Below are 15,084 nucleotides of genomic sequence, written 5' to 3' on the forward strand. Positions count from 1 at the left end.
AGGCGAGCGAAAAGAGACCGAAGGAGCACTCTGGCACTTCCCCGGTTTCATCTCCAAGCAGGGAGTTGTGCAGTGTGTGAGGAGTCTACGGGACTTCAGGCTCCAGGAAGGTTACGTGTCCTCGCGCCGTCTCTAAGCGTAGGAGAGTTCAGGGGAAGCTCTACCTCTTCGAGACAGCATGTCATGTCTAGTCTCTGCGTGGCCTAGAGAAAGGGCGGGTAAGTAAAAGGGTACCCGGAACGGACACCAGGAAAAGAGTGTTTTCCTTGCAGCTCACGCTCTGCACTGCGTGCCCCTGGCATGGCACCGAAGGCCTGCGAGAGCTGTGTTCCGGAGGTCTCTTGAATGCTTTGGCCAGCTAGCTAGCTGGAGCAAAAGGAGAAGGTTCCCTTTCACTCTGCTTTCAAAGCGGTGATCCGGAGGCACTCGAGAGCCTAATGCTGCGCAGTCGCCCAGAATGGGGAATCCTGTGCGCAGCGTTCGTCTATGGGACACGGGGAGGAGGCAGTGGCCCTAAGAAAAGCATACTGGAGCTCCTGCCCCCACCTGCCCCAGAGTCAGTGGACACCCCGTGCACTCCTCAATGCGTGGACGGACTATCTGAAGGATACTTGGAACCCTGTGGAGGGCTCTAGCTTTCCCTTTGGCGATGAGGGCTCTGGGATGCCTCCTGCAGGGCACAGGACACGGTCCCTTTCTCTAGGAACCCTCTCTCGTCGCTCCACACAGGCCTTCCAGAAGTGAAGCCAACACAGGCAGCCACACTCTTCCGCAGGAAACTTGGACGCTGCACGTAGCCTGCTCTCCAGCGGGGGAAAGAGGGCTTTGCTCACTAGGTCACCGGTATCAGAGTGGCGCCCTGCAGAGTCCAGGCAATTTCTGACAGAGGCAAAGAGTCTCAAGCGGCACCCTGCCCGTCCCTGTTAAGACGCCGTACCAGGGCAATTCTGCATGGGACGGGGAGACTAGCGTGACGTACTTAGTGCCTTGGGCTAGGCCTCGCCGTCCGTACGCCTTGCCAAAAGCTAGCGGGTGCTTCAGGGGAGAAGTGTGCCTTGGCCAGGCTGCTTCGAAAGGCAACTGTCTGCTTGGCGTAGGGAGACAGCAAGCAAGGGCTCCCATTCTAAAGCCCACGGAGAGGGTTGCTTCATTGCCGCCCAGGTTCAGCGCTGGCAACCACTGGCCGTACACCTAAAAGACCTGCCGGACCTGTGTTCGGGCGGCCGTTAGCAAGCTCGGACATCTAGCTCTCCCACGAAGGAAGCAGTGTGTCGCCTTTCTCTCCGCCTTACGAGCTGTCATCCGGAGGCCCAAGGTCCCTGGATGTTGTGAAGTTGCCCTTGGAAGAGACGTTCGCGATGCAGTCTTCCTCCACGGGAGGGGCCTAGGAGGCAGGAGGCCTAGGAGACCTGGAAAGCTCACTAGCGTGAAGGCCCTGCGTGGACTACGTTTTCACGGGAAATGCTGCACGCCTAAGCTTGTGCATGCAGTCCATGGGCCTTACTATGAGCCTGCCTGGCACAGTCGTGTTCCCTTTAGCACTGGCGCCTTGGCGATGCCTCATGCAAGGATAGGCAAGCACCGTGTTGCTCTCAGGAGAGCGCCCTTTTCCTAACCACGGGGGCACTCCAGCACTGAAGACTGACAGCAGCCCTCTGCTTTCCGGCAGCTTTGAGGCTGGGGCTGCCCTTTGTTGCTGAGAATTGCCACTGTTCGCAGAGCTTCCGAATCCGAAACTTCAAAACTGCCCTAGTGCGTTTAGTTTCAGGCGAGCGAAAAGAGACCGAAGGAGCACTCTGGCACTTCCCCGGTTTCATCTCCAAGCAGGGAGTTGTGCAGTGTGTGAGGAGTCTACGGGACTTCAGGCTCCAGGAAGGTTACGTGTCCTCGCGCCGTCTCTAAGCGTAGGAGAGTTCAGGGGAAGCTCTACCTCTTCGAGACAGCATGTCATGTCTAGTCTCTGCGTGGCCTAGAGAAAGGGCGGGTAAGTAAAAGGGTACCCGGAACGGACACCAGGAAAAGAGTGTTTTCCTTGCAGCTCACGCTCTGCACTGCGTGCCCCTGGCATGGCACCGAAGGCCTGCGAGAGCTGTGTTCCGGAGGTCTCTTGAATGCTTTGGCCACCTAGCTAGCTGGAGCAAAAGGAGAAGGTTCCCTTTCACTCTGCTTTCAAAGCGGTGATCCGGAGGCACTCGAGAGCCTAATGCTGCGCAGTCGCCCAGAATGGGGAATCCTGTGCGCAGCGTTCGTCTATGGGACACGGGGAGGAGGCAGTGGCCCTAGGAAAAGCATACTGGAGCTCCTGCCCCCACCTGCCCCAGAGTCAGTGGACACCCCGTGCACTCCTCAATGCGTGGACGGACTATCTGAAGGATACTTGGAACCCTGTGGAGGGCTCTAGCTTTCCCTTTGGCGATGAGGGCTCTGGGATGCCTCCTGCAGGGCACAGGACACGGTCCCTTTCTCTAGGAACCCTCTCTCGTCGCTCCACACAGGCCTTCCAGAAGTGAAGCCAACACAGGCAGCCACACTCTTCCGCAGGAAACTTGGACGCTGCACGTAGCCTGCTCTCCAGCGGGGGAAAGAGGGCTTTGCTCACTAGGTCACCGGTATCAGAGTGGCGCCCTGCAGAGTCCAGGCAATTTCTGACAGAGGCAAAGAGTCTCAAGCGGCACCCTGCCCGTCCCTGTTAAGACGCCGTACCAGGGCAATTCTGCATGGGACGGGGAGACTAGCGTGACGTACTTAGTGCCTTGGGCTAGGCCTCGCCGTCCGTACGCCTTGCCAAAAGCTAGCGGGTGCTTCAGGGGAGAAGTGTGCCTTGGCCAGGCTGCTTCGAAAGGCAACTGTCTGCTTGGCGTAGGGAGACAGCAAGCAAGGGCTCCCATTCTAAAGCCCACGGAGAGGGTTGCTTCATTGCCGCCCAGGTTCAGCGCTGGCAACCACTGGCCGTACACCTAAAAGACCTGCCGGACCTGTGTTCGGGCGGCCGTTAGCAAGCTCGGACATCTAGCTCTCCCACGAAGGAAGCAGTGTGTCGCCTTTCTCTCCGCCTTACGAGCTGTCATCCGGAGGCCCAAGGTCCCTGGATGTTGTGAAGTCGCCCTTGGAAGAGACGTTCGCGATGCAGTCTTCCTCCACGGGAGGGGCCTAGGAGGCAGGAGGCCTAGGAGACCTGGAAAGCTCACTAGCGTGAAGGCCCTGCGTGGACTACGTTTTCACGGGAAATGCTGCACGCCTAAGCTTGTGCATGCAGTCCATGGGCCTTACTATGAGCCTGCCTGGCACAGTCGTGTTCCCTTTAGCACTGGCGCCTTGGCGATGCCTCATGCAAGGACAGGCAAGCACCGTGTTGCTCTCAGGAGAGCGCCCTTTTCCTAACCACGGGGGCACTCCAGCACTGAAGACTGACAGCAGCCCTCTGCTTTCCGGCAGCTTTGAGGCTGGGGCTGCCCTTTGTTGCTGAGAATTGCCACTGTTCGCAGAGCTTCCGAATCCGAAACTTCAAAACTGCCCTAGTGCGTTTAGTTTCAGGCGAGCGAAAAGAGACCGAAGGAGCACTCTGGCACTTCCCCGGTTTCATCTCCAAGCAGGGAGTTGTGCAGTGTGTGAGGAGTCTACGGGACTTCAGGCTCCAGGAAGGTTACGTGTCCTCGCGCCGTCTCTAAGCGTAGGAGAGTTCAGGGGAAGCTCTACCTCTTCGAGACAGCATGTCATGGCTAGTCTCTGCGTGGCCTAGAGAAAGGGCGGGTAAGTAAAAGGGTACCCGGAACGGACACCAGGAAAAGAGTGTTTTCCTTGCAGCTCACGCTCTGCACTGCGTGCCCCTGGCATGGCACCGAAGGCCTGCGAGAGCTGTGTTCCGGAGGTCTCTTGAATGCTTTGGCCAGCTAGCTAGCTGGAGCAAAAGGAGAAGGTTCCCTTTCACTCTGCTTTCAAAGCGGTGATCCGGAGGCACTCGAGAGCCTAATGCTGCGCAGTCGCCCAGAATGGGGAATCCTGTGCGCAGCGTTCGTCTATGGGACACGGGGAGGAGGCAGTGGCCCTAGGAAAAGCATACTGGAGCTCCTGCCCCCACCTGCCCCAGAGTCAGTGGACACCCCGTGCACTCCTCAATGCGTGGACGGACTATCTGAAGGATACTTGGAACCCTGTGGAGGGCTCTAGCTTTCCCTTTGGCGATGAGGGCTCTGGGATGCCTCCTGCAGGGCACAGGACACGGTCCCTTTCTCTAGGAACCCTCTCTCGTCGCTCCACACAGGCCTTCCAGAAGTGAAGCCAACACAGGCAGCCACACTCTTCCGCAGGAAACTTGGACGCTGCACGTAGCCTGCTCTCCAGCGGGGGAAAGAGGGCTTTGCTCACTAGGTCACCGGTATCAGAGTGGCGCCCTGCAGAGTCCAGGCAATTTCTGACAGAGGCAAAGAGTCTCAAGCGGCACCCTGCCCGTCCCTGTTAAGACGCCGTACCAGGGCAATTCTGCATGGGACGGGGAGACTAGCGTGACGTACTTAGTGCCTTGGGCTAGGCCTCGCCGTCCGTACGCCTTGCCAAAAGCTAGCGGGTGCTTCAGGGGAGAAGTGTGCCTTGGCCAGGCTGCTTCGAAAGGCAACTGTCTGCTTGGCGTAGGGAGACAGCAAGCAAGGGCTCCCATTCTAAAGCCCACGGAGAGGGTTGCTTCATTGCCGCCCAGGTTCAGCGCTGGCAACCACTGGCCGTACACCTAAAAGACCTGCCGGACCTGTGTTCGGGCGGCCGTTAGCAAGCTCGGACATCTAGCTCTCCCACGAAGGAAGCAGTGTGTCGCCTTTCTCTCCGCCTTACGAGCTGTCATCCGGAGGCCCAAGGTCCCTGGATGTTGTGAAGTCGCCCTTGGAAGAGACGTTCGCGATGCAGTCTTCCTCCACGGGAGGGGCCTAGGAGGCAGGAGGCCTAGGAGACCTGGAAAGCTCACTAGCGTGAAGGCCCTGCGTGGACTACGTTTTCACGGGAAATGCTGCACGCCTAAGCTTGTGCATGCAGTCCATGGGCCTTACTATGAGCCTGCCTGGCACAGTCGTGTTCCCTTTAGCACTGGCGCCTTGGCGATGCCTCATGCAAGGACAGGCAAGCACCGTGTTGCTCTCAGGAGAGCGCCCTTTTCCTAACCACGGGGGCACTCCAGCACTGAAGACTGACAGCAGCCCTCTGCTTTCCGGCAGCTTTGAGGCTGGGGCTGCCCTTTGTTGCTGAGAATTGCCACTGTTCGCAGAGCTTCCGAATCCGAAACTTCAAAACTGCCCTAGTGCGTTTAGTTTCAGGCGAGCGAAAAGAGACCGAAGGAGCACTCTGGCACTTCCCCGGTTTCATCTCCAAGCAGGGAGTTGTGCAGTGTGTGAGGAGTCTACGGGACTTCAGGCTCCAGGAAGGTTACGTGTCCTCGCGCCGTCTCTAAGCGTAGGAGAGTTCAGGGGAAGCTCTACCTCTTCGAGACAGCATGTCATGTCTAGTCTCTGCGTGGCCTAGAGAAAGGGCGGGTAAGTAAAAGGGTACCCGGAACGGACACCAGGAAAAGAGTGTTTTCCTTGCAGCTCACGCTCTGCACTGCGTGCCCCTGGCATGGCACCGAAGGCCTGCGAGAGCTGTGTTCCGGAGGTCTCTTGAATGCTTTGGCCAGCTAGCTAGCTGGAGCAAAAGGAGAAGGTTCCCTTTCACTCTGCTTTCAAAGCGGTGATCCGGAGGCACTCGAGAGCCTAATGCTGCGCAGTCGCCCAGAATGGGGAATCCTGTGCGCAGCGTTCGTCTATGGGACACGGGGAGGAGGCAGTGGCCCTAGGAAAAGCATACTGGAGCTCCTGCCCCCACCTGCCCCAGAGTCAGTGGACACCCCGTGCACTCCTCAATGCGTGGACGGACTATCTGAAGGATACTTGGAACCCTGTGGAGGGCTCTAGCTTTCCCTTTGGCGATGAGGGCTCTGGGATGCCTCCTGCAGGGCACAGGACACGGTCCCTTTCTCTAGGAACCCTCTCTCGTCGCTCCACACAGGCCTTCCAGAAGTGAAGCCAACACAGGCAGCCACACTCTTCCGCAGGAAACTTGGACGCTGCACGTAGCCTGCTCTCCAGCGGGGGAAAGAGGGCTTTGCTCACTAGGTCACCGGTATCAGAGTGGCGCCCTGCAGAGTCCAGGCAGTTTCTGACAGAGGCAAAGAGTCTCAAGCGGCACCCTGCCCGTCCCTGTTAAGACGCCGTACCAGGGCAATTCTGCATGGGACGGGGAGACTAGCGTGACGTACTTAGTGCCTTGGGCTAGGCCTCGCCGTCCGTACGCCTTGCCAAAAGCTAGCGGGTGCTTCAGGGGAGAAGTGTGCCTTGGCCAGGCTGCTTCGAAAGGCAACTGTCTGCTTGGCGTAGGGAGACAGCAAGCAAGGGCTCCCATTCTAAAGCCCACGGAGAGGGTTGCTTCATTGCCGCCCAGGTTCAGCGCTGGCAACCACTGGCCGTACACCTAAAAGACCTGCCGGACCTGTGTTCGGGCGGCCGTTAGCAAGCTCGGACATCTAGCTCTCCCACGAAGGAAGCAGTGTGTCGCCTTTCTCTCCGCCTTACGAGCTGTCATCCGGAGGCCCAAGGTCCCTGGATGTTGTGAAGTCGCCCTTGGAAGAGACGTTCGCGATGCAGTCTTCCTCCACGGGAGGGGCCTAGGAGGCAGGAGGCCTAGGAGACCTGGAAAGCTCACTAGCGTGAAGGCCCTGCGTGGACTACGTTTTCACGGGAAATGCTGCACGCCTAAGCTTGTGCATGCAGTCCATGGGCCTTACTATGAGCCTGCCTGGCACAGTCGTGTTCCCTTTAGCACTGGCGCCTTGGCGATGCCTCATGCAAGGACAGGCAAGCACCGTGTTGCTCTCAGGAGAGCGCCCTTTTCCTAACCACGGGGGCACTCCAGCACTGAAGACTGACAGCAGCCCTCTGCTTTCCGGCAGCTTTGAGGCTGGGGCTGCCCTTTGTTGCTGAGAATTGCCACTGTTCGCAGAGCTTCCGAATCCGAAACTTCAAAACTGCCCTAGTGCGTTTAGTTTCAGGCGAGCGAAAAGAGACCGAAGGAGCACTCTGGCACTTCCCCGGTTTCATCTCCAAGCAGGGAGTTGTGCAGTGTGTGAGGAGTCTACGGGACTTCAGGCTCCAGGAAGGTTACGTGTCCTCGCGCCGTCTCTAAGCGTAGGAGAGTTCAGGGGAAGCTCTACCTCTTCGAGACAGCATGTCATGTCTAGTCTCTGCGTGGCCTAGAGAAAGGGCGGGTAAGTAAAAGGGTACCCGGAACGGACACCAGGAAAAGAGTGTTTTCCTTGCAGCTCACGCTCTGCACTGCGTGCCCCTGGCATGGCACCGAAGGCCTGCGAGAGCTGTGTTCCGGAGGTCTCTTGAATGCTTTGGCCAGCTAGCTAGCTGGAGCAAAAGGAGAAGGTTCCCTTTCACTCTGCTTTCAAAGCGGTGATCCGGAGGCACTCGAGAGCCTAATGCTGCGCAGTCGCCCAGAATGGGGAATCCTGTGCGCAGCGTTCGTCTATGGGACACGGGGAGGAGGCAGTGGCCCTAGGAAAAGCATACTGGAGCTCCTGCCCCCACCTGCCCCAGAGTCAGTGGACACCCCGTGCACTCCTCAATGCGTGGACGGACTATCTGAAGGATACTTGGAACCCTGTGGAGGGCTCTAGCTTTCCCTTTGGCGATGAGGGCTCTGGGATGCCTCCTGCAGGGCACAGGACACGGTCCCTTTCTCTAGGAACCCTCTCTCGTCGCTCCACACAGGCCTTCCAGAAGTGAAGCCAACACAGGCAGCCACACTCTTCCGCAGGAAACTTGGACGCTGCACGTAGCCTGCTCTCCAGCGGGGGAAAGAGGGCTTTGCTCACTAGGTCACCGGTATCAGAGTGGCGCCCTGCAGAGTCCAGGCAGTTTCTGACAGAGGCAAAGAGTCTCAAGCGGCACCCTGCCCGTCCCTGTTAAGACGCCGTACCAGGGCAATTCTGCATGGGACGGGGAGACTAGCGTGACGTACTTAGTGCCTTGGGCTAGGCCTCGCCGTCCGTACGCCTTGCCAAAAGCTAGCGGGTGCTTCAGGGGAGAAGTGTGCCTTGGCCAGGCTGCTTCGAAAGGCAACTGTCTGCTTGGCGTAGGGAGACAGCAAGCAAGGGCTCCCATTCGAAAGCCCACCGAGAGGGTTGCTTCATTGCCGCCCAGGTTCAGCGCTGGCAACCACTGGCCGTACACCTAAAAGACCTGCCGGACCTGTGTTCGGGCGGCCGTTAGCAAGCTCGGACATCTAGCTCTCCCACGAAGGAAGCAGTGTGTCGCCTTTCTCTCCGCCTTACGAGCTGTCATCCGGAGGCCCAAGGTCCCTGGATGTTGTGAAGTCGCCCTTGGAAGAGACGTTCGCGATGCAGTCTTCCTCCACGGGAGGGGCCTAGGAGGCAGGAGGCCTAGGAGACCTGGAAAGCTCACTAGCGTGAAGGCCCTGCGTGGACTACGTTTTCACGGGAAATGCTGCACGCCTAAGCTTGTGCATGCAGTCCATGGGCCTTACTATGAGCCTGCCTGGCACAGTCGTGTTCCCTTTAGCACTGGCGCCTTGGCGATGCCTCATGCAAGGACAGGCAAGCACCGTGTTGCTCTCAGGAGAGCGCCCTTTTCCTAACCACGGGGGCACTCCAGCACTGAAGACTGACAGCAGCCCTCTGCTTTCCGGCAGCTTTGAGGCTGGGGCTGCCCTTTGTTGCTGAGAATTGCCACTGTTCGCAGAGCTTCCGAATCCGAAACTTCAAAACTGCCCTAGTGCGTTTAGTTTCAGGCGAGCGAAAAGAGACCGAAGGAGCACTCTGGCACTTCCCCGGTTTCATCTCCAAGCAGGGAGTTGTGCAGTGTGTGAGGAGTCTACGGGACTTCAGGCTCCAGGAAGGTTACGTGTCCTCGCGCCGTCTCTAAGCGTAGGAGAGTTCAGGGGAAGCTCTACCTCTTCGAGACAGCATGTCATGTCTAGTCTCTGCGTGGCCTAGAGAAAGGGCGGGTAAGTAAAAGGGTACCCGGAACGGACACCAGGAAAAGAGTGTTTTCCTTGCAGCTCACGCTCTGCACTGCGTGCCCCTGGCATGGCACCGAAGGCCTGCGAGAGCTGTGTTCCGGAGGTCTCTTGAATGCTTTGGCCAGCTAGCTAGCTGGAGCAAAAGGAGAAGGTTCCCTTTCACTCTGCTTTCAAAGCGGTGATCCGGAGGCACTCGAGAGCCTAATGCTGCGCAGTCGCCCAGAATGGGGAATCCTGTGCGCAGCGTTCGTCTATGGGACACGGGGAGGAGGCAGTGGCCCTAGGAAAAGCATACTGGAGCTCCTGCCCCCACCTGCCCCAGAGTCAGTGGACACCCCGTGCACTCCTCAATGCGTGGACGGACTATCTGAAGGATACTTGGAACCCTGTGGAGGGCTCTAGCTTTCCCTTTGGCGATGAGGGCTGTGGGATGCCTCCTGCAGGGCACAGGACACGGTCCCTTTCTCTAGGAACCCTCTCTCGTCGCTCCACACAGGCCTTCCAGAAGTGAAGCCAACACAGGCAGCCACACTCTTCCGCAGGAAACTTGGACGCTGCACGTAGCCTGCTCTCCAGCGGGGGAAAGAGGGCTTTGCTCACTAGGTCACCGGTATCAGAGTGGCGCCCTGCAGAGTCCAGGCAGTTTCTGACAGAGGCAAAGAGTCTCAAGCGGCACCCTGCCCGTCCCTGTTAAGACGCCGTACCAGGGCAATTCTGCATGGCACGGGGAGACTAGCGTGACGTACTTAGTGCCTTGGGCTAGGCCTCGCCGTCCGTACGCCTTGCCAAAAGCTAGTGGGTGCTTCAGGGGAGAAGTGTGCCTTGGCCAGGCTGCTTCGAAAGGCAACTGTCTGCTTGGCGTAGGGAGACAGCAAGCAAGGGCTCCCATTCGAAAGCCCACCGAGAGGGTTGCTTCATTGCCGCCCAGGTTCAGCGCTGGCAACCACTGGCCGTACACCTAAAAGACCTGCCGGACCTGTGTTCGGGCGGCCGTTAGCAAGCTCGGACATCTAGCTCTCCCACGAAGGAAGCAGTGTGTCGCCTTTCTCTCCGCCTTACGAGCTGTCATCCGGAGGCCCAAGGTCCCTGGATGTTGTGAAGTTGCCCTTGGAAGAGACGTTCGCGATGCAGTCTTCCTCCACGGGAGGGGCCTAGGAGGCAGGAGGCCTAGGAGACCTGGAAAGCTCACTAGCGTGAAGGCCCTGCGTGGACTACGTTTTCACGGGAAATGCTGCACGCCTAAGCTTGTGCATGCAGTCCATGGGCCTTACTATGAGCCTGCCTGGCACAGTCGTGTTCCCTTTAGCACTGGCGCCTTGGCGATGCCTCATGCAAGGACAGGCAAGCACCGTGTTGCTCTCAGGAGAGCGCCCTTTTCCTAACCACGGGGGCACTCCAGCACTGAAGACTGACAGCAGCCCTCTGCTTTCCGGCAGCTTTGGGGCTGGGGCTGCCCTTTGTTGCTGAGAATTGCCACTGTTCGCAGAGCTTCCGAATCCGAAACTTCAAAACTGCCCTAGTGCGTTTAGTTTCAGGCGAGCGAAAAGAGACCGAAGGAGCACTCTGGCACTTCCCCGGTTTCATCTCCAAGCAGGGAGTTGTGCAGTGTGTGAGGAGTCTATGGGACTTCAGGCTCCAGGAAGGTTACGTGTCCTCGCGCCGTCTCTAAGCGTAGGAGAGTTCAGGGGAAGCTCTACCTCTTCGAGACAGCATGTCATGTCTAGTCTCTGCGTGGCCTAGAGAAAGGGCGGGTAAGTAAAAGGGTACCCGGAACGGACACCAGGAAAAGAGTGTTTTCCTTGCAGCTCACGCTCTGCACTGCGTGCCCCTGGCATGGCACCGAAGGCCTGCGAGAGCTGTGTTCCGGAGGTCTCTTGAATGCTTTGGCCAGCTAGCTAGCTGGAGCAAAAGGAGAAGGTTCCCTTTCACTCTGCTTTCAAAGCGGTGATCCGGAGGCACTCGAGAGCCTAATGCTGCGCAGTCGCCCAGAATGGGGAATCCTGTGCGCAGCGTTCGTCTATGGGACACGGGGAGGAGGCAGTGGCCCTAGGAAAAGCATACTGGAGCTCCTGCCCCCACCTGCCCCAGAGTCAGTGGACACCCCGTGCACTCCTCAATGCGTGGACGGACTATCTGAAGGATACTTGGAACCCTGTGGAGGGCTCTAGCTTTCCCTTTGGCGATGAGGGCTCTGGGATGCCTCCTGCAGGGCACAGGACACGGTCCCTTTCTCTAGGAACCCTCTCTCGTCGCTCCACACAGGCCTTCCAGAAGTGAAGCCAACACAGGCAGCCACACTCTTCCGCAGGAAACTTGGACGCTGCACGTAGCCTGCTCTCCAGCGGGGGAAAGAGGGCTTTGCTCACTAGGTCACCGGTATCAGAGTGGCGCCCTGCAGAGTCCAGGCAGTTTCTGACAGAGGCAAAGAGTCTCAAGCGGCACCCTGCCCGTCCCTGTTAAGACGCCGTACCAGGGCAATTCTGCATGGCACGGGGAGACTAGCGTGACGTACTTAGTGCCTTGGGCTAGGCCTCGCCGTCCGTACGCCTTGCCAAAAGCTAGTGGGTGCTTCAGGGGAGAAGTGTGCCTTGGCCAGGCTGCTTCGAAAGGCAACTGTCTGCTTGGCGTAGGGAGACAGCAAGCAAGGGCTCCCATTCGAAAGCCCACCGAGAGGGTTGCTTCATTGCCGCCCAGGTTCAGCGCTGGCAACCACTGGCCGTACACCTAAAAGACCTGCCGGACCTGTGTTCGGGCGGCCGTTAGCAAGCTCGGACATCTAGCTCTCCCACGAAGGAAGCAGTGTGTCGCCTTTCTCTCCGCCTTACGAGCTGTCATCCGGAGGCCCAAGGTCCCTGGATGTTGTGAAGTCGCCCTTGGAAGAGACGTTCGCGATGCAGTCTTCCTCCACGGGAGGGGCCTAGGAGGCAGGAGGCCTAGGAGACCTGGAAAGCTCACTAGCGTGAAGGCCCTGCGTGGACTACGTTTTCACGGGAAATGCTGCACGCCTAAGCTTGTGCATGCAGTCCATGGGCCTTACTATGAGCCTGCCTGGCACAGTCGTGTTCCCTTTAGCACTGGCGCCTTGGCGATGCCTCATGCAAGGACAGGCAAGCACCGTGTTGCTCTCAGGAGAGCGCCCTTTTCCTAACCACGGGGGCACTCCAGCACTGAAGACTGACAGCAGCCCTCTGCTTTCCGGCAGCTTTGGGGCTGGGGCTGCCCTTTGTTGCTGAGAATTGCCACTGTTCGCAGAGCTTCCGAATCCGAAACTTCAAAACTGCCCTAGTGCGTTTAGTTTCAGGCGAGCGAAAAGAGACCGAAGGAGCACTCTGGCACTTCCCCGGTTTCATCTCCAAGCAGGGAGTTGTGCAGTGTGTGAGGAGTCTATGGGACTTCAGGCTCCAGGAAGGTTACGTGTCCTCGCGCCGTCTCTAAGCGTAGGAGAGTTCAGGGGAAGCTCTACCTCTTCGAGACAGCATGTCATGTCTAGTCTCTGCGTGGCCTAGAGAAAGGGCGGGTAAGTAAAAGGGTACCCGGAACGGACACCAGGAAAAGAGTGTTTTCCTTGCAGCTCACGCTCTGCACTGCGTGCCCCTGGCATGGCACCGAAGGCCTGCGAGAGCTGTGTTCCGGAGGTCTCTTGAATGCTTTGGCCAGCTAGCTAGCTGGAGCAAAAGGAGAAGGTTCCCTTTCACTCTGCTTTCAAAGCGGTGATCCGGAGGCACTCGAGAGCCTAATGCTGCGCAGTCGCCCAGAATGGGGAATCCTGTGCGCAGCGTTCGTCTATGGGACACGGGGAGGAGGCAGTGGCCCTAGGAAAAGCATACTGGAGCTCCTGCCCCCACCTGCCCCAGAGTCAGTGGACACCCCGTGCACTCCTCAATGCGTGGACGGACTATCTGAAGGATACTTGGAACCCTGTGGAGGGCTCTAGCTTTCCCTTTGGCGATGAGGGCTCTGGGATGCCTCCTGCAGGGCACAGGACACGGTCCCTTTCTCTAGGAACCCTCTCTCGTCGCTCCACACAGGCCTTCCAGAAGTGAAGCCAACACAGGCAGCCACACTCTTCCGCAGGAAACTTGGACGCTGCACGTAGCCTGCTCTCCAGCGGGGGAAAGAGGGCTTTGCTCACTAGGTCACCGGTATCAGAGTGACGCCCTGCAGAGTCCAGGCAGTTTCTGACAGAGGCAAAGAGTCTCAAGCGGCACCCTGCCCGTCCCTGTTAAGACGCCGTACCAGGGCAATTCTGCATGGGACGGGGAGACTAGCGTGACGTACTTAGTGCCTTGGGCTAGGCCTCGCCGGCCGTACGCCTTGCCAAAAGCTAGTGGGTGCTTCAGGGGAGAAGTGTGCCTTGGCCAGGCTGCTTCGAAAGGCAACTGTCTGCTTGGCGTAGGGAGACAGCAAGCAAGGGCTCCCATTCGAAAGCCCACGGAGAGGGTTGCTTCATTGCCGCCCAGGTTCAGCGCTGGCAACCACTGGCCGTACACCTAAAAGACCTGCCGGACCTGTGTTCGGGCGGCCGTTAGCAAGCTCGGACATCTAGCTCTCCTACGAAGGAAGCAGTGTGTCGCCTTTCTCTCCGCCTTACGAGCTGTCATCCGGAGGCCCAAGGTCCCTGGATGTTGTGAAGTCGCCCTTGGAAGAGACGTTCGCGATGCAGTCTTCCTCCACGGGAGGGGCCTAGGAGGCAGGAGGCCTAGGAGACCTGGAAAGCTCACTAGCGTGAAGGCCCTGCGTGGACTACGTTTTCACGGGAAATGCTGCACGCCTAAGCTTGTGCATGCAGTCCATGGGCCTTACTATGAGCCTGCCTGGCACAGTCGTGTTCCCTTTAGCACTGGCGCCTTGGCGATGCCTCATGCAAGGACAGGCAAGCACCGTGTTGCTCTCAGGAGAGCGCCCTTTTCCTAACCACGGGGGCACTCCAGCACTGAAGACTGACAGCAGCCCTCTGCTTTCCGGCAGCTTTGAGGCTGGGGCTGCCCTTTGTTGCTGAGAATTGCCACTGTTCGCAGAGCTTCCGAATCCGAAACTTCAAAACTGCCCTAGTGCGTTTAGTTTCAGGCGAGCGAAAAGAGACCGAAGGAGCACTCTGGCACTTCCCCGGTTTCATCTCCAAGCAGGGAGTTGTGCAGTGTGTGAGGAGTCTACGGGACTTCAGGCTCCAGGAAGGTTACGTGTCCTCGCGCCGTCTCTAAGCGTAGGAGAGTTCAGGGGAAGCTCTACCTCTTCGAGACAGCATGTCATGTCTAGTCTCTGCGTGGCCTAGAGAAAGGGCGGGTAAGTAAAAGGGTACCCGGAACGGACACCAGGAAAAGAGTGTTTTCCTTGCAGCTCACGCTCTGCACTGCGTGCCCCTGGCATGGCACCGAAGGCCTGCGAGAGCTGTGTTCCGGAGGTCTCTTGAATGCTTTGGCCAGCTAGCTAGCTGGAGCAAAAGGAGAAGGTTCCCTTTCACTCTGCTTTCAAAGCGGTGATCCGGAGGCACTCGAGAGCCTAATGCTGCGCAGTCGCCCAGAATGGGGAATCCTGTGCGCAGCGTTCGTCTATGGGACACGGGGAGGAGGCAGTGGCCCTAGGAAAAGCATACTGGAGCTCCTGCCCCCACCTGCCCCAGAGTCAGTGGACACCCCGTGCACTCCTCAATGCGTGGACGGACTATCTGAAGGATACTTGGAACCCTGTGGAGGGCTCTAGCTTTCCCTTTGGCGATGAGGGCTCTGGGATGCCTCCTGCAGGGCACAGGACACGGTCCCTTTCTCTAGGAACCCTCTCTCGTCGCTCCACACAGGCCTTCCAGAAGTGAAGCCAACACAGGCAGCCACACTCTTCCGCAGGAAACTTGGACGCTGCACGTAGCCTGCTCTCCAGCGGGGGAAAGAGGGCTTTGCTCACTAGGTCACCGGTATCAGAGTGGCGCCCTGCAGAGTCCAGGCAGTTTCTGACAGAGGCAAAGAGTCTCAAGCGGCACCCTGCCCGTCCCTGTTAAGACGCCGTACCAGGGCAATTCTGCATGGG

Source organism: Eubalaena glacialis, chromosome 14, assembly GCF_028564815.1.
Source record: "Eubalaena glacialis isolate mEubGla1 chromosome 14, mEubGla1.1.hap2.+ XY, whole genome shotgun sequence".
Taxonomy (NCBI): Eukaryota; Metazoa; Chordata; class Mammalia; order Artiodactyla; family Balaenidae; genus Eubalaena; species Eubalaena glacialis.